We start from the raw sequence: 18,549 nt of genomic DNA, 5'->3' as shown, positions 1-18,549 counted from the left end.
CACTTGATGTGTCATTTTGATGCACTGTTCGTAGAACCTCTTGTATCTGCTATTACGTTTCACCTTCTCTTACAAACCATTTTGAGGTTTCGATGAAACTACTTATGTCCGATATGCTTTTAGAGGAAATCCATTCAAGGTTTGGTGCTAGGTGGATTTGAAGTGTTTTGTGTCGGATCTGTGCTAGAGCTGGGCATTCACAGAGAAAGTGGAAGATTGTTTCCTTGTTCCCTGCTACTCCGCAGCCGCGGCAAATGTCGTTGTAGGGCATACCCATTTTGGATGCGTGTTCCCCAAATGGCCAGTGCCCTGTTGTGGTAGCTGTTACTCTGTAAATACTTTTCCTTGACCTATTTTGTAAGTCGTTGGTTTTTTTCCTGTCATAAGTTGGCCATACTTGTTTAGTTATGACGCATTTTGTGATGTTTTTCCACCTGTTATTTGCAATTTGTTGAAATTGTCTATTGATCTCTCCTTTGGTTGATCCTAGCGGATTTGGTATTATCTTCGCCTCGGATTCGTTGAGGAAAGCTCCTGCCTGTGCCAACTCGTCTGCTTTTTCGTTACCGAAAATGTTCCTGTGGCCGGGAACCCAGATCAAGTTTAGTTGGAGCTTGTCTTTTATTGAGTTTATTGCTCTCTTGCAGTTGTGAACTATGCTGGAATTTGTCATGGGTAAAGACAAGGCCAGGAGCGCCGCCCGGCTATCCGTAAATATATTTGCTTTATTTATATACCCGCGGTTTTCTAATAGAGCTTCGCAGGCTTTTTCTATGCCTAGTACTTCTGCTTGGAATATGCTAGCCGAGTTCGGTAGACGTATAGAGAGAGATATGCCAAGATCAGCGGAGAATACCCCCGTGCCTACTCCGCAGTCCATTTTGGACCCGTCGGTATAGACTGAGATGGTATCCTCCTCTTCTATTGAACCTCTTCTCCATTCTGGGCTAGATGGTATCCTCAACTGGAAGTGTTTATTAAAGTCCAGCTTTGGCAGAATGTAGTGTGATTTATTAATGATGAGCTTGTTTAGGATTACACTATGTCGGTAGTTATGCTGGTTCCAACCTCCCAATTCTTTTATTCTTGTCGCCGCAATAGCTGTTGGTTTTTGAATAAAAATGTCCATTGGTAGTTGATGCAGGATCACATTGAGCGCATCAGTCGGACATGACCTGATTGCTCCGGTAACACCCGTACATGCTGCTCTTTGTATACCATTTAATTTTTAATGTTGTATTGTTTGTTTAGCGCTGGCCACCATACCAGAGCTGCATATGTAAGTATAGGTCTTATGACCGCCGTATACCTTCACATAACTATACTTGGTTTGAGGCCCCAATTCTTGTTGAGGATTCTCTTACAAGTATAGTAGGCCATGTATGCTTTGTTTATTCTTTTTTCTATATTTATTTTCCAGGACAGTTTGGTGTCAATCTCCACCCTCAAGTATTTAGCTGTGAGGAATAGAGTGAGTGTTGTACCGTTTAGTACCGGAAGTTGAAACTGAGGGATTTTAGCTCTGCTTGTGAATAGCATCAATTCTGTTTTGTTCGTGTTAACTCCTAGTCTATTGTTCTTAGCCCATAGGTTTAACCTTCGAAGTGCTCTTTCCATAATCTCGCTGACTGTTGAAGGAAACATGCCTGATACCAACAACACTATATCGTCTGCATATGCTACCTCTCTCACTCCTCCACCGTTCAGTTGGAGTAGTATTTCGTTCAGCGCTACAACCCATAGGAGCGGAGAGAGGCCCCTCCTTGAGGCGTCTCTCTACTCACATAGCTTGTTTGTGTTGCAGCGCCGTTTGAAACTATAATCTTCCTATTCTCAAGCATCGATAGTATCCATCTGCACACAATGTCATCTATGCCACCATGTGCCAGAGAGTTAATAATCGCATTTACTTCTATGTTATTGAAGGCGCCCCATGTCTAGAAAAGCAGCCATGGTGTATTGTTTGTGGTGTAGTGATTTTTCAATTACACTTATCACCTCGTGAAGGGCAGTTTCGGTTGATCGGCCTTTCATGTACGCTTGTTGGGACTTCGATAACTTCTCCGCCATTATTGCTCTTACGTGTAGATCTATTAGCCTTTCTAGTACCTTCAGCATACAGGAGGTAAGGCTTATATCTAGGTCTAAAGTCCTTAGCATTTTCGTGTGTTCTTCTGCCAGGTTTTGGAAGGAACACAACTTTACTTCTTTTCCAACTTCTTGGGATGTAGGATAATAGAATGCTAGCTTTGTATATATTTTCAAGTCTTTGAACCATTGGTTCTACCAGTTTTTGCAACATTATGGGCATAATCCCGTCAGGACCTGCCGCTTTAAATGGTGCAAAACTATTTATGGCATATTTAATTTTGCTTTTGTCTACTATTTGGCTTCGGTAATCAGCTGCGTTTATCGGTGTTTCTGGTTGAACCCTCGTTAAAGGTGTTTGCTGACTCCCGGGGAAGTACGTTTAATTAGTACCTCCAGAGACTCTTTTTCCGAAGAGGTCCAATCACTTCCCTCCGTCCTAATGTAGGCAGTGTTAATATGATCTTTGGATAGCATGCGATGTGCAGAAAGATCGCCAAGTGTCGTTTTTAGCTTTCTTGACTGCTTCTTTGTATCTTTTCGTAATATCTTTATATGGCTCCAGATTTTGGTTCTAAAACTATCATTGAAAGCTTTCCTTAGTTGTGTTCTCAAATTTTTGAGTTCACTGTTCCACAAAGGAAGAGACTTTCTCTTTTTCAGAACTGTTAGCGGTGTGGATTTATTGAAAGTTGTGGTTAAGATTTTTTCCAACTTCTCTACTTCTGAATCTAGTTCCTGAGGATTATTAATACTTTTATTGCCTCCCTTTTCAAGGCATTTTGTTGCTATACTGGTAAATTTTCCCCACGCTGTTCTTCTAGAGTTCCGATATGTAACAGGAGTACTGTACTTCTCGCGGATGCTGAAGAATATCCAGGAGTGATCCGACATTGAAGGCTCATCGGATACCCTTCAGTTACCCACAACGAGACTGTCTGTGTATATTGATAGCGTGAGGTCCAGCAATTCCTCCCACCCCGGAAACCTACCAGAGCTTGGGAAAATAGAGGTTGGCTTATCGCCCCTGTATATTGCTATTCAGACAGAATACACTGCAAGAGTGACTCTGCTGTAGTTGCTGCTGTTTAGCCCTTTAATGGTGTCTTCATTGACCCAGGGCTCCTGTATTAGGCTGATGTCGATGCCCCCCTCGTTTATGAGGGTTGTGAGATTCGCTGTTGCACTCTTCGAGTGCTGCAGGTTTATCTGTAAGCACCTTATGTTATTGGGCGTCTCGGGTTTCTTTGATGCCCACATTCCGCAGCAACTGGCTGGCGTCATCGACCTCTTCCGTGTCGTCTTCGTCAGCCGCTTTTTCGCCTTGGAAGATTTTCAACCTGGCCTTGCGAATTCCGAAGCTGATTTTGTAGTCAGTCTTCTTGAGAGCCTCAATGGACTCATCGCAAATGGCCACTAGTATTGGTCTGCTTGCTTAATTTGGTTTTTCCTCCTTTATCAGCTGCCACTCATCTATACCAGGTATAGATTTGTTTTGTAGCTTAATACACCTAAGGAGTTTTTCGCCTGGCTCCTCTAGTGGGGGTAACCAAATGCGAGCACAAGGTCTCTTCGGAATGTCCCTGTCGGGTATAAGCCTCAATTGGAGGCCTACAAAGGCGTTGCTGATTTTAGCAACATTACCCGTCAGGAAATCTAGTGAGGCCTGGTCCTGAGGGTCTCAGAGGAGTCAAATTCCGGGTGAGGACCCGCTGGATTGTCGAGTACGAAGCTTAGCACCATACTCGACAATCTGACGTCGATCTCCACCCATCATCCACCCGGTGAGGAGGAATTTCCATTTATGATGGCCACTTGCAGTCTATCTCTGGCTACATCGCAGAAATGCCTTGCCGCTGTTGCGCTGCTCTGTTCGCCTTCACTCCGCCTCGGTTTTTTAGGCAGAGTTTCTGGTGTTTCTGTCGTAGAGCGATTCCTTTTTTGTGAAGTTCTCTCCTGTTTGTTCTCTACTAGAGGTTCTGATTGCTTCCTTTTCAGGTAGCTTTCATATTCTTCCCCTACTGCTTTGAGGCCCTTTGTTTCTGCCTCATCAACTGGGGTACCGGGTGCCTGGTCTTTCGCTATCATCCCTAGAATGGAGACTACCCTCTGGTACCGGTTTTTCCACAGCTGATTCTGGGATTTTTTGCGCTTCTTTTTGATTTCCCCTTTGGCTGCCGGTGCACTTTGGTTGGTGCTCATGGCAGCTTTGGAGGTGAACGCTTCCTCCCTTACGTTCGCTGTTATCACTGCTGTATCTGCCGGTATACTTAGATTGGTATGTCCGGCAGTACTTTTACTCGTCTCCTGGCTGGAGGCGAGTAATTCGTCTTCCTCCGATTCCGTAGGGAATCCTGTAATTCATGTCCTTGGCCGTCGCTGTTGTCGTCAAATTGGTTGTTGTATTTCTTGTAGTTGTTGTTGTTTTGTTGTTTCCGTTCTTTTATTGGTCCCACGAGTTAGCCGGAAAGGGTTGGTCATTCGTCCACAGAGCCGGTATGCGGAGAGAAGGCTTTTATACCTCCGACCTGGCCCGGGCATCGGAGGGGACCGTTTGCGATCAGCTATTTATTACCCCCCGCTGACCATTCAGCCCTCGGCATGGGTACCTCGACACCTTGGCTTAGGGTGGTGTTGGTACGGGTATCCTCACACTTCCACAATAGGAGATGGGCTTAAAAACCTAGGGTTAATTCATCCATTTTACTATTGTGGGAATTATGGCGTGTCCCTCTTAGTTCGTAAGATTAGAGTGCGTTTCCTTTGGGATGCACACTTTACTCTTACTTAAGCCCCTTTGCCACGACAAGGCGACCAACTTCAAAGAGGCCAAACACTATAAGTCACTCTTAATTCCCGTTATGCTATATGGTGCAGAGGCCTAGGCGATGACAACAACGGATGAGTCGACGTTACGAGTTTTCGAGAGAAAAGTTCTGCGAAAGATTTATGGTCCTTTGCGCGTTGGCCACGGCGAATATCGCATTCGATGGAACGATGAGCTGTACGAGATATATGACGACATTGACATAGTTCTGCGAATTAAAAGACAGCGGCTACGCTGGCTAGGTCATGTTGTCCGGATGGGCGAAAACACTCCAGCTCTGAAAGTATTCGACGCAGTACCCGCCGGGGGAAGCAGAGGAAGAGGAAGGCCTCCACTCCGTTGAAAGGACCAAGTGGAGAAGGACCTGGCTACGCTTGGAATATCCAATTGGCGGCACGTAGCGAAAAGAAGAAACGACTGGCGCGCTGTTGTTAACTCGGCTATAATCGCGTATGCGGTGTCTTCGCCAATAAAGAAAAAGAAGTGAGTATTGTAGAAATTGTCCTTCCTTCATGAGCATATGCAAATACAATATCGGGTGATTTTTTTGAGGTTAGGATTTTCATGCATTAGTATTTGACAGATCACGTGGGATTTCAGACATGGTGTCAAAGAGAAAGATGCTCAGTATGCTTTGACATTTCATCATGAATAGACTTACTAACGAGCAACGCTTGCAAATCATTGAATTTTATTACCAAAATCAGTGTTCGGTTCGAAATGTGTTTCGCGCTTTACGTCCGATTTATGGTCTACATAATCGACCAAGTGAGCAAACAATTAATGCGATTGTGACCAAGTTTCGCACTCAGTTTACTTTATTGGACATTAAACCAACCACACGAATGCGTACAGTGCGTACAGAAGAGAATATTGCGTCTGTTTCTGAGAGTGTGGCTGAAGACCGTGAAATGTCGATTCGTCGCCGTTCGCAGCAATTGGGTTTGTGTTATTCGACCACATGGAAGATTTTACGCAAAGATCTTGGTGTAAAACCGTATAAAATACAGCTCGTGCAAGAACTGAAGCCGAACGATCTGATTGCCACAACGTCGAATTTTCAGTGAATGGGCCCTAGAAAAGTTGGCAGAAAATCCGCTTTTTTATCGACAAATTTTGTTCAGCGATGAGGCTCATTTCTGGTTGAATGGCTACGTAAATAAGCAAAATTGCCGCATTTGGGGTGAAGAGCAACCAGAAGCCGTTCAAGAACTGCCCATGCATCCCGAAAAATGCACTGTTTGGTGTGGTTTGTACGCTGGTGGAATCATTGGACCGTATTTTTTCAAAGATGCTGTTGGACGCAACGTTACGGTGAATGGCGATCGCTATCGTTCGATGCTAACAAACTTTTTGTTGCCAAAAATGGAAGAACTGAACTTGGTTGACATGTGGTTTCAACAAGATGGCGCTACATGCCACACAGCTCGCTGATTCTATGGCCATTTTGAGGGAAAACTTCGGAGAACAATTCATCTCAAGAAATGGACCCGTAAGTTGGCCACCAAGATCATGCGATTTAACGCCTTTAGACTATTTTTTGTGGGGCTACGTCAAGTCTAAAGTCTACAGAAATAAGCCAGCAACTATTCCAGCTTTGGAAGACAACATTTCCGAAGAAATTCGGGCTATTCCGGCTGAAATGCTCGAAAAAGTTGCCCAAAATTGGACTTTCCGAATGGACCACCTAAGACGCAGCCGCGGTCAACATTTAAATGAAATTATCTTCAAAAAGTAAATGTCATGAACCAATCTAACGTTTCAAATAAAGAACCGATGAGATTTTGCAAATTTTATGCGTTTTTTTTTTAAAAAAAGTTATCAAGCTCTTAAAAAATCACCCGATACATACATATACAATACATTTGCCTCTAGTTGTATTCCTGAAAGTGAAACGCTATTTCATGGATAAAGGGATGTCCAATTTATTTAAGTAGGAGAGCGCCTCAAAATTAGGGTTTTTTATAACATTTTCCATTGTGGCCAGATCGGAAAAAATCATACTTTTTGGGCATTTAAATTAAGACGCCCAACATATACAATTACAATGAAATGTTATTATAATGGGTTGTCAAAAAAAAGTTTTGCTGTATTTTTATTGAATTTTTATTTTTATACTCTCGCAACAAAGTTGCCAAAGAGAGTATTATAGTTTTGTTCACATAACGGTTGTTTGTAAGTCCTAAAACTAAAAGAGTCAGGTATAGGGTTATGTATTCCAAAGTGATCAGGGTGACGAGTAGAGTTGAAATCCGGATGTCTGTCTGTCCCTCCGTCCGCCTGTCCGTCCGTCCTTGCAAGCTGTAACTTGAGTAAAAATTGAGATATCATGATGAAGCTTGGTAAACGTATTTCTTGGCTCTATAAGAAGGTTAAGTTCGAAGATGGGAAAAATCGGCCAACTGCCACGCCCACAAAATGGCGAAAACCGAAAACCTATAAAGTGTCATAACTAAGCCATAAATAAAGATATTAAAGTGAAATTTGGCACAAAGGATCGCATTAGGAAAGGGCATATTTTGGAAAAGTGGGCGTGGCCCCTCCCCTACTAAGTTTTTTATACATGTCTCGGAATTTACTATAGCTATGTCAACCAACCTCTACAGAGTCGTTTCCTTCAGGCATTTCCATATACAGTTTAAAAATAGAAGTAATCGGATAATAACCACGCCCACCTCCCATACAAAGGTTATGTTGAAAATCACTAAAAGTGCCTTAACCGACTAACAAAACACGTCAGAAACACTAAATTTTACAAAAAAAATGGCAGAAGAAAGCTGCACCCAGGCTTTTTTAAAAATTGAAAATGGGCGTGGCCTTTTCAATGAAATTCGGTATATAACATTTTCTTAACATCCTGATGACATTTAAGAAATATGGGTGAAATCGGTTCACAACTACGCCTTCTTCTAATATAACGCTAGTTTGAATTCCATCTGATGCCTTCTCTGTACAATATATACATTAAGAACCAATGATGGTAGCGGAATAAAACTTTACACAAATATGGTATTTGAGCTGAGGTAACCCTTGTAGAGAAATTGTCGTGATCGGACTATAACTTTTCAAAGTCCCTGATATCGAACACGTAGAACTTAGTGCCTCACCTAACATAACCTAATTTTTCACCGAAAATATCGCTAAATCTCTCAGACATTTTCATGTAATCCAGAGGGCATCATTTTTATACTCTCGCAAAAAAGTTGCTAATAACAGTATCTCGATTATCACTTTATCATGCGAGAGTATAAAATGTTCGGTGACACCCGAACTTAGCCCTTCCTTACTTGTTTTTTATTGAAATTGAAATGAATTTTTGATGACTCATGCCCAGCTCTTGATGCTACGGCTGCTACTATGCCGGTCTCTTTCGACCAATTCAGCGATTTTATCGCAAGTTTCTACACCAGAACGAAAACGTTGAAACCATCGTTGTGCGGTGGAAATGGAAACTGTATCAGGTCCATAAACTGCACAAATTTTATTGGCGGCTTGAGATGCATTTTTGCCTTTATCGTAGTAGTACTGTAAAATATGCCGTATTTTCTCTTTATTTTGCTCCATGTTTGCGACGCTATAACTCACGAACGACTTAAAAGAAACGACAATCAATCAAACACGTGTTAGCGCGTGAAATGAGCTTTCCAAAAAAGGTATAGCATGACCCGATGCGATGATAAAACTAGAGCTACGCGCTTTTAGCGCCAACTAGCGAAAATACCGGAAGACTTTTTCGACAACCTAATTTAGTGGACATTTATTATATTGAGAAACTATTAATATCTTTTTTTTCGATTTTTTAATATATACGTATGTATATATTAAAACTACTGACTTTTGAACTTTCAATACTTAATAAAGGCATTTAATCTTGTGAACTCTCAATTAATAACAGTTTTTAAGGTTCACGTTTCTTTAATTTTCGTTGTTTTACATTTTTTAGGAGTAGTCTTGAACGATGTAACAAATCTCTCCGTTCGCTTATATTTTGGTAAGATTTCAATCTGGACTTCCTTCGTTTCCAATTGCTAAACGTCAAAACCTCCTGACAGTTGATCGAGTTCAGGTGGTTTTGACGTTCAGGAATTGTTCTCTTACTTCCAATGAGAGATGTGTTGGGCATCTCTTTATTTCTGCTTTTTTTTGTTGGTATAAATAGAACTGAACTCCTTTTTATTTTTCTTTTTACTTCAAAGTAACAAAAAGACCTATTCTAGAGAATTCTAGATAAATATAACGGTAGGTAAAATATGTATGTATGTATTAGAAAAAAAGACTTTAAAGTTTTCATTTTTCGTTCTATTTTACCAATATTCTACTTATCACAATAGATGGCGCTGTTGCAAAAGTTTTTAAATTTAAATCCACATCAGAGGGCGCCGTAATCACGACGGATAGTGCTAAAGTAATTTTTGCAAGTTCTGCCGGTTAGGCGCAATAACCGCAATTTGATGGTTGCGAATTTTTTTATTTCTTTTGTTAGCATGAATGCAAAAATGCCTGTACATACATATTAATTGACTGTTATTAGTTCACGACGGATAGTGTTAAAGTAATTTTTGCAAGTTCTGCCGGTTAAGCGCAATAACCGCAATTTGATGGTTGCGAATTTTTTTATTTCTTTTGTTAGCATGAATGCAAAAACGCCTGTACATATTAATTTCATATAACCTGTGCTATATTTTACAGCTAATACTTCCAGATATACAATCTGTTGCATTTGAGACATGTGTGCGACTGCAAAACAATATGTTCATGTTTATATGTACAATCTGTTCTTCGGCAATCACGATCAGGTAAACGGTATGGCTGGCTCCTTTTCAAATCGTATCATGTGCTGCTCACTGTGCTCCAGCGCACCAATGTGTCTTCGGTGCGTCTTCGGTGTGAATATCATCAGCAAAGCAATATGGGGTGGTCGTTCTGCTGCTAGCCGCTTTAGCTTGGCGAGTGGTTTATCCTACGCCGTTATACGTCATACCACCGGCACCTACTGATCCACCCAAACCGCATGCTCTCAACAGATGGGTAACATGCAGAACTACCACATGGGCTCCTTGTATGAGGGTCGTGGGTGGAGTACAGTGGGCGCCTTCATGGGTAATTACAATGGTGAGTGATGGAGAGCAGAGTTCAGGCTCTTTTATGTCTTCATTTCTCTGACAGAAAATTTTCCAACTACTGCTCAGATCGCTGCCGCTAATGCTCTGCTTGCCGATGCCGTCTCACGTGGTCAAATCTTGTCTAATTACATTCTTTGCGGCCATCGTGAAGTCGGCTCTACTGAGTGTCCTGGTAACAACTTGTATGACGAGATCAAGAAATCGTCCAATTCGCGAGCTTAGCTTTACTGAATTGTAAGTTTAATGAAGAAATTAAAGGTTGGTGCTTGATTACAAAAAATCGGCTTTTGTTTTATCTTTGAAGTGTTACTATTTGACAGCGTAAGTTTAGATACACAAGGTGGCGCAAAAATACCCTTACGATGCTTTTTGGCTGTAACTTTTTTAAGAAATTAAAAACTTTGATTCCGCTTGTGGATTATTTTTATTTGGTCTTTTAAATTTGTTTACATCAAGTCGAGAATATGATATCATGTAAATGGCAGCCGCCATAGTTGATTGTCATTTGAGCCCTTTTTATAGCATTTTCCATCACTTTAGCCAGAACTTCCGGCGATAGGACTCACATTCTTGACGGATATTGTCTTTAAGAGCTGTTAAAGTCTTAACATAAGCCCACGACTTCAAAAAGCCCCACAAAAGAAGCCTGGAGCGGTCAAATCAGGCGATCTTGCTGGCCAGTGCAAATATCCAAAACGGGCGATCTCACCACTCACAATAACCGTTTGGCCCGCGACGTCTTCGCAGAAAAAAGGTCCGCTGACCTCTCCAGTGAAAACAACACACCATACAGTGACTTTAAGCGGGTGCAATGGCTCTTCGTGGGTTACACGTGGGGCCTCAGTGTCCCAGAAGCGTAAATTTTGCTTATTTACGTACCCGCTAAGATGGAAATGGGCCTCATAACTCATGATTATTTTTGATGAAAAATCATCTTTCTCTTGGTGGCAATTAAGACGGACTTGGCGGTCAGCAGCTAGCAGCTGATGCACCGTCTGAACTTTGTGGAAACATCTTCAAATCTTGTACCAAAATTCGCTGTAAACACCGTCTACTGATACCCATTTGCGTGGCACGTCGTCTGGTCTATGTCGACGGCGCTTCCATGGCATCCTCGGCATCAGCAGCAATATTCTCTGCAGAATGGCTACTCCGGAGTCTGCCACGCCTGGCAGCATCTCGTGTTGTGTCAGTCTCATCAAGGCGAGCGGCTAAACGTCGCAGTGTTTCACCAGTAGGCATCGGACGGACAAGAAATCTGTGACGAAATTCACGTTGTGCCAAAGTCACCGACCGATTATTGGTCAAATAAATAGTCACCAATAACCCGCGTTCTGGAGCAGTGTAGCGTACCATTGTTTATTTACGTGTATTTCGTATGTTTTACTACACAAATGTCAAAACAGAACTGACATTAGAGGTCAATTGCAAAATTTATAGCATCTTCTGATAGGAAGATTACTTTTGTGCACCCCTGCTTGCAGGCGGGTAAGGCATACCTGTCGTAAGAGGCGACTAAAATCTACATGCACTGTGTCTGACATTACAGGTCTTGTTTTAAATGTTAGCATGGTCTAAGTCAGAAATAGTGTTATAATACTCAGCTTGAAATGATATTATAGACTTTGTATTAATTCCTAATATAAAGGCATTTGTTGTTCAAGCGAAAAATGTCAACTGTCATTGAGTTATGGGATTTTGGGAGCTCAACTGGTAGTAGCGAAAGCTACAAAGTCTCACCAGAGACTATAACCTGGTACCACGGGGAGCCTTAAGCCCTTGGAGGTAACTCTGATGATTGGGTTTGGCCCTTTGTGGAGATTCGTGGTGGCTGTGGTTTAAACCTAAATGCAGGCAGGGCATTTTGTCCAATGTGGAGTCGCATTGCGGTCGGGTGCCGTACCCAGAGTACGGCAGAGGTTTTAGGTCGGCCTCGTACCCGACCAAGGAGGCTAGGGTGTCTCTATCCACCCGAACCAATTAGAACTAAGGAATAAGTGCAGAACGCTTTCATACTTTGGTTTTCCAAGGTATGAGTGCTGAATGCATTTATGCTTTTGGGGCGCTGATGAACGCATTGTAATGATCTACGTGCTTCTAGGAATAGAAAGCGCCGTGAGGTTAGGCCTTCGCAGGCAGGTATACACTTAAATCACAACGGACTCTGTACACTACTCAATAGGCATTAATGCGCCAAAAAATCCAGTCCATGTAAAAAGTGAAAATGAACTTTCTCCTCCATTGTTCAGCCTTTGCATGACTTCGACTAACCAGGACACTTAGACGAAACCGACTGACATTAGCCTTTTTCTTCTTTACTGGCATTGACACCGCTTATGCGGTTATAGCCAAGTTACCAACAGTGCCACAGTCATTTTTTTCACTATTTGGCCCCAATTTGAGGCACCAAGTATAGCCAGATCCTTCTCCACCTGATGTCCCTAACTGAGTGGATATCTTCTTCTTCTTCTAGCGAGAGGTACTGATTCGAAAATCTTCAAAGGTGGAGTGTTCTCTTCCATCCGGACAACATTGCTTAACCAACGTAATCACTATCTCTTAAGTCTCTGAACTACGTAAATGTCGCTACAACAATATATTAGTCCAAGTCGATGTTATATTCTCAGAGCATGCAGACGTCAAGGCGCTGGATTCATATCGTCCATCTATCGCAACATAATCGATCTGGTTCCGATATTCTCGACCCGGAAACCGCCAAGTAGCTTAATGATTTTTTTTGTGTTGAAATCTAGTACTACAGACAATCGTTGTTTGTGTCTAAACCCATTTGGAGAAGTTTAGCAATGAAGGCAGAATTTGCCAACTATTGTACCAAAGATGCCTTCTTTCCCCACCCTTGCTTGGGAATCACCAAGCACAATTTTTGCTTCGTGGTGGGGACAGATGCCATAGTAGACATCTTTGGACACGTCGCCCTTCTCTGCCGTCGGGCGTGGGAGCGAATCAACGATTCGCTCTGATGCGGATTGTTGCCAAACTCTCATTCTCCAAAGTGACTGACAGGACTCGGCATGTCGGCAAATGTCACAAGAACGTACTCGTCGCCATAATTGCCCCGTCCCCGTTGTTACATTAATGTCATTTCCATTACAAATAAATATATTATAGTTATCAAACTAAAAAGTGAACCAGTAAGGAAGGGCTAAGTTCGGGTGTCACCAAACATTTTATACTCTCGCATGATAAAGTGATAATCGAGATTTAATTATCCGTCTTTTATATATTTCTCAAATACCGTATTTGTGTAAAGTTTTATTCCGCTATCATCATTGGTTCCTAATGTATACATATATTATACAGACAAGGCATCAGATGGAAATCAAAATTGCGTTATATTGGAAGAAGGCGTGGTTGTGAACCGATTTCACCCATATATCGTGCATGTCATCAGGGTGTTAAGAAAATATTATATACCGAATTGCATTGAAATCGGTTCAGTAGTTCCTGAGATATGGGTTTTGATCGCTAAGTGGGCGACGCCACGCCCATTTTCAATTTTTGAAAAAAGACTGGATGCAGCTTCCTTCTGCCATTTCTAACGTTTTTAGTTAGTCGGTTAACGCACTTTTAGTGATTTTCAACATAACCTTTGTATGGGAGGTGGGCGTGGTTATTATCCGATTTCTTCCATTTTTGAACTGTACATATATGGAAATGCCTGAAGGAAACGACTCTATGGGGTTTGGTTGACATAGATATAGTAGTATTCCGAGATATGTACAAAAAACTTAGTAGGGGGTGGGGTCACGCTCACTTTAAAAAAAAAATTACGTCCAAATATGCCCCTCCCTAATACGATCCTTTGTGCCAAATTTCACTTTAATGTCTTTATTTATGGCTTAATTATGACACTTTATAGGTTTTCGGTTTTCGCCAATTTGTGGGCGTGGCAGTGGGCCGATTTTGCCCATCTTCGAACTTAACCTTCTTATGGAGCCAGGAAATACGTGTACCAAGTTTCATCATGATATTTAAATTTTTACTCAAGTTACAGCTTGCACGGACGGACGGAGAGACATCCGGATTTCAACTCTGCTCGTCACCCTGATCACTTTGTATATATAACCCTATATCTGACTCTCTTAGTTTTAGGACTTACAAACAACCGTTATGTGAACAAAACTATAATACTCTCCTTAGTAACTTTGTTGCGAGAGTATAAAAAGGAAAGCCGTTTAGCATCATTTATAACAATGCTAACACTACAAACACATGCATACGAGTATATTGAATTAGACACAGCACAGGCTGCCAGGGGGGTCAGAGAGAGAAGAAGAATTTCTGGGAAGTAGTGAGCCGAGTACGCGCGGTTGCAGCTTAGACTGTCACTGGCTGGCCGACTGGCAGTGAATTACGTGATGGGAAATTAAATATTTTCTTAACACACATACAATCCTGCATATTCCAGTATACATATTGTATGAATATTTGTCTGTTGTGTTGTATTTTCTCAGCTGAAACGAAATTATTTAAAATCAAAGGTAGGAAGCAGCGGAATAAACAAATGATCGCATAGACGGACAGAAATAATAGGGATTGACAGAATAAAAATATAGATGAGAAGAACAGAGTTGAAAATAAGAGGTGGATAAACGAATGGACCGGCAAGTGAGCAAATAATGGCACGTGAAAGGAAGGGGAATGGAAGCGAGTAAAGATATTACAAAACAAAAAAGTAACGAGCAGAATGGTAGCATCATGTAGCATAATTGCGCAGCCGGATAACCAAATGGTAAGCGGAGCTGTGTGGAGGTGGTGCGAAGTCTGTTTGGTCTAAAGAAATACGTGTTAACAAGAAATGAAAATAAAAGCAAACAAATGAAAAACAAATAGACGTGCAGTGCGTGACTGAGCTACGTAAGCGTAAGAGGGCTACTCCAGAAGTCACTAAAATTTTGTAATTCGAGGCTAAATTGTTGACGAAAAGTGCCGTTGATGAAACTTAGTGTATATTAGCCGCAGTTTCAGTAGGTTAGGTTAAGAAGCCGATCCTAGCAGGGATCTCAATTGGACAGCTTAAAACACCGGGCCGTTGTGACATCTAAATTTATTTAACACAGATCATAAGAAGGACAGAACGATTTGAGAGTGTAACAGATTTGTTGAGATGGCTAACGGAAGTTTCTACTATGCTTTCTGGTTCGCTAAAGGTAGGACTATTGACATGTTTCAGTCTCAATCTAGCAAAGTCAATACGGTTTCACTGATGTTTTTATGTTAACTTTTTTAGATTTGGGATTTAAGCAATTATACATATTATTATAGGATTCAGGAAAAGACAACTAAGAAGTTTTCAAAGCTTTTTTAGGAGGTGACGCGCACTTGTGCCACTTTAAAATGCGTTACGTCTATATTTCCGCTTTAAGACTATGGAAGCTACTATGGCGTAGGGTTGATGGAAAGCAGACCAAACGCTCCTTCTTATAGGAAAAAAGCGAAGTTATTCATATTGTAGGAGTCATAACAGGGTAGCTGCCCCTAAAATCTTACCTTCAAAATTGGAAAAGTGAATTCGTTGGAACGTAGATTTTATAACAAACTTGATATAAATCTGGATCGTTCCTATTTTGTAAACTCTACTTAACTCTGTACTAATCTGGATTTTGTTTTTGCCGGCTACTAAGGAAAACCTTTTGTGAAAATTTAATTAAAATTAGTCTTAGGCAAGTTAAGTTTTTAAATATTCAAATAGAGATTTTTGAATACCAAAATGATTAAGTAGCTGTAAAGTCACCACATTCTGATGGACTGGCGCGCATTGGACCAGGACAGATCTTCTGTTCTAGTTCTAGTGAACGAAGCCTCATTGCAGAAGACGGTTACTGTAATTATAGCCGAGGGTTTTAATGCATGGGTATTCTCTGAGATCTCCATAGCCGGCAGGTAGCTCACAACAACTTCAGGTTGGAAAAAAATTCTTCGCAAAGAAAAGTTTTAAACAATAAGTGACTAGTTTTAAATTAATTTATATGGTCCAATTTTCCAAAATAGGTCAATGAGACCTCCTCGGCCGGCAGATGGCCCTCAGATAATGTGGATGAGCGTTGCCATCGTGAAATAGTACTTGCAGAAACTTCACGTTGAGTAGAACGTTTTACAATAGATGATTGATTTAAATCTATTTATATGGTCCATTCTTACAAAACTGATCTATGGAATGGAGTGCAACCCATCTTAATCTTTCTCATTGAACGAAATATCATGTCCCTCTCCTTTTACAATGTAATAAACAAATATTTAATATATTGTTTTTCAAACTAAAATTTTCTTAAACAAAGATCAGAATAATTTTGCGTTTAACAAACACACATACACTAACATATGTCATATATCATACGTATAACTGCACACAAAAGTGTTTTTCTGCTCCTTCTTCAATACACAGCAACAAGAATTCAATCTGTAAGAAGTAAACAATCATAAAGCAAATGCAATCCTTTCGTACTCAAGCACATGCTTACCCCTACTAAGTCCCACCAGGCTTTTTAAATCCATGTAGGAGCGAAACGAAAAACTGCTACAATATATGCGCAAATATCGTATGACACGCATGCACAGATGATAAAAAGCGACAGCAGCAGCAAGAATAGCAAACAATCTGTGTTGTTTATGGGCTCAACTGAGCTTCTTTTGTAGACTTGTTGACCTACAATGGGCTGCGACAAGGCTTGCCTGCTGCTTTGCTGTGTTTTTAACGCAAACCTTACACTTGAGTTGCCGTTTGCAACAACAACAACGATAACAGCGACAATGTCACCCAATCCAATGTCGACATTTTTCTTACAACTCTCAAAAGCACTGTTGCCCACTTTGACGGCAATTCAGGGCATTTCTTTGGGCCACTCAACGGTTCCACCTGCTGTTTTTGTTGTTGTTTATTTTTTGATAAGTCGTACTTGCGTGTGTTGTTTTATGTGTGTCTGTATGTATATGAGCATGCGTGTGGGTGTCGTGAAAATAAAATACTCAAAACAGCAATGCGAGTCTGTCCGATCTCTGCAAAGAATTACCGGCGGCAGCTGAGTGTAGCTAATGATATGTTTTTGTTATTGTCCGGCAGCAAGTGACCGCAATTGAGCCGGAACATATGCGCGAAATGGAGGCGCAAAGAAATATTATTGCAGTGTAGAAAGTGATGCAAAGGTACAGCGAAGAGAAAAGAGAGAGAGAGAGAAGAGGGAAATAACTTTTCCGCATATTTGTTTGCAAATTTCTTGCACACACCGAGTGCCACTTGTGGGTCGAGGGCATTTTTTGCATGCAAATCATTTTTTAAGTGTAAATAATAGAAACAGCTGGATATAGAGCTGGATGAGAGTTATGTTTTTGGGTAAGAGATAAATTCTATTGAGCACAATATTCTCTCTGAAATAGATACAGTTTTTGTGTCTAGTTAAGAGTAAGTACATAAGTTAAGAGTCCATCGAAGTCTGAAGACAGCAGCAGTTATCCGCGAGTTATTTGCCATGAAGCTCACCGTAGATTCACCAAAGAGTTTATCACATATGTTAGATAGGTTTTCGCATTTAAGCCCACATGTTATTTTGAATATGGAGCATACCTGTTTGAATTTATGGCTTTCTGGTTATCTCTTGACCATATTGGCACGAAGAAACCGATTCCAAGCTCAACACCTACATATATGTCCAAAGTAGTCGGTTTACAATGAGGCACAAGTCATTCAGTCTCTAAAAACGAAGCGAGGACAATGCCAAACTTCAGGTTGCTTTAAAATTTCAAAAGCTTGAAAACTTTTTCAGCTCTGCAATGTCTAAAGAGTTTTATGTTAGAAAGACGCCCAGCACGATAAGGTGTAGAAGGTCCAAGTACTTGCGATTTGATATAAATTATGATGTCAATCAGTTATAGACTCGGTTATTGCATGCCAATTTCTTATCAGATATTTAAGAAAGCTTATAAAACGGTAAGGCGCTACTAATGCGGATATAGCAGACATGGTAAAAAGCTGTAGACAACCATCTTGTGCGGGCTTTGAGGTAGCGTTATGAAGATGAATATAACTGAAATCGGAACAACACACTCCAATAAACTCTAAGACGACAAAACTAGGTCTACGTCTACGTAATCGGAACAGTCTCAAATTCTCAACTCGGCTGAATTTCTCCAAATTTCTTCAGGTATGTTTTCTACCACAGCAACAACAAAATCTTCAGAATCCTATCTATCTATAACCTCAAGGCAGTCGGGTCTACAATAACAGGTCCGGATTTTTAACCAGACAAGGACTATCAACTCGGCAGTATTCCCATAAATTACTTCATGGTTTTTTGCCGCTGTAACAACAACTGCTTGAGAAGGAGCTAAAGCTCCGCTTTTACCCGACACCCAAACAAGTCTGATGATGAAGTAGCCTAAAAGTAAGATTGACGAAGAGTACTTTACAGAAAACCGTAATTATGCCAAGATCAGTGCTGCCACATTTTAATTAAAAAAAAAAAAACATAGATATTCTTCAATCCGTCATACCTA

At 41.0% G+C, this 18,549-nt stretch overlaps 1 pseudogene; it reads left to right on the top strand.

Moving 5' to 3' along the window:
* Positions 1-9,678: 9,678 nt before the first annotated feature.
* On the top strand, positions 9,679-10,260 carry LOC120770659 (annotated as a pseudogene).
* Positions 10,261-18,549: the final 8,289 nt, after the last annotated feature.

This window comes from Bactrocera tryoni, chromosome 3 (genome assembly GCF_016617805.1).
Source record: "Bactrocera tryoni isolate S06 chromosome 3, CSIRO_BtryS06_freeze2, whole genome shotgun sequence".
Classification (NCBI taxonomy): domain Eukaryota; kingdom Metazoa; phylum Arthropoda; class Insecta; order Diptera; family Tephritidae; genus Bactrocera; species Bactrocera tryoni.
This window is presented reverse-complemented; position numbering and strand designations above follow the sequence as displayed.